The sequence below is a fragment of the Rhyacophila brunnea genome, unplaced genomic scaffold (genome assembly GCF_057557595.1).
Source record: "Rhyacophila brunnea isolate RB1 unplaced genomic scaffold, BYU_Rbru_1.0 scaffold_87, whole genome shotgun sequence".
Classification (NCBI taxonomy): domain Eukaryota; kingdom Metazoa; phylum Arthropoda; class Insecta; order Trichoptera; family Rhyacophilidae; genus Rhyacophila; species Rhyacophila brunnea.
Window position 1 is genome coordinate 827,417 of NW_028233358.1, and position 1,793 is coordinate 829,209.

Consider the following 1,793-nt stretch of genomic DNA (forward strand, 5'->3'; position numbering starts at 1 on the left):
TTGAAAAGTGGCATTTTTTTAAGCTGAAACATAATCTTCCGAAGTATATGATATTTTATGTGTATATTTTTGATATATATTAAAATAATGTATAATAAAAAAATTTAGGTTTCTAACGGTCTCATCTATATTTTTAAATGATATAAATAAATTATCAGTTCTTATAAAAGCATTAAATATATTTTGACTAAAAATATGACCTATAAAGCCTATTAAAATGATCTTTCTCCATCTCAATTATCCAATTAAAAAAATAACCAATTAATCAACGGCAAGGGTTTTTTTTCGTTGCCATAACAAATTTATTATGATTTTTTATAAATTTATGTTGAAATTCGAGGCACTCGATGTATGTAAGTATATATAGCAAATCTTATTTGATACACATTTTATTATTGTTGAGGGAATCCTAAAAAGCATCCAGAAAAAATTTAAAATAAACTTTTTTAAATTAAACATCACATCATATTATTGTATGTGAAGATCAAGCAAGACACCTGACTTATCATAATTAGAGCTGAAGAGCAGTTCATAAAAAAATATAAGGTGAAACATCATAAGTTGTAACAAGGAACCGTGAAATATTCCGAAAAGCTGACTAAGCCTCAATAGATAAAATTTATAAAAAGAACTTACTCAAAACGAAAAAACACAAATTGAAACATTATATAATGAAGCTTAATCTATATAGAAATAAGAAAGACATTGTCGTTATTGTTGCATACATCATGTAAAAGAACAAAATACACATGAAAATACACTTAAATGCTTAAAATGGTACTAAAAGGTAAAAAATTTATATTTGAAGTATATTATTAGATACTTAGTTATATAAAAAGAATCGTATTGTAAGTATACTAAAGATTATAGCCTGTTAGTAAGTTGGCGCATTATTTTATTCTATGAACTGGGATTGTTTTCTGATTCTATAATTAAGATTTAGCAGCTAGAAAGACCCTTCATAGTATTCTTTTACTATGTATACGAGCAGCAATTTTTAACCACATGTAAACATTTTTGTTAAATTCAGAAATATTATCATCTTAAAATGCATACATTTGTTTCATGATACAATAAGATACCAGTTTTTTAAAAAAAACCAAACCAATTTGATTCTAAAAAATGCTATTAAATCGTATTTTCTTGTTAAAAACAAAATATTCATAATATAAAAATACAATGAAAGTGTTTTTCATGATACTTTCTTCAAATTCTGCCTGATTATAATGTGAATTGTCGCCTATAAAATGCATAGAGTATTTTTTGAATTTTATAAACAAATTCAAAAAAAATTTATGTCAATGTTATATATCTTACTACTTTAACAGAAATTATTGCCTTAAGAATATAGTTATTTTTTGAATTTTTTTTATTTTTATTAGAAAAATAACTGGCGAGCTTTATGCGATTTAGAATATAGTTTTTTTCTTTGGTTTAAGAACACTATTATTTTTTTAACATAGATTAACATATTGTTTCTAAAATATTTAGAAAAATTATCTAAAAAATTATAAATCTAACCTGAAAAGGTCAGTTTAAAAAAAAACATAAATTGTTAAAATTTTTATGATCTAAACACGTGTTAAACCAGTTAAAACTAGATATAGATATGTAATATTTTTTTTTATTGTGTAGCCATCGTCTCTTAGAACTAAATTCAACGAATAAATTTTAAATTTACAAAATCATGATAAGTGCTACTTTTATAGATAATAGTGTCTATTTTGATATGAAATGTTGGTATCGTATTCATCCTTTTTTGACACGATTTTCTATTGATATGTAAAAGAATG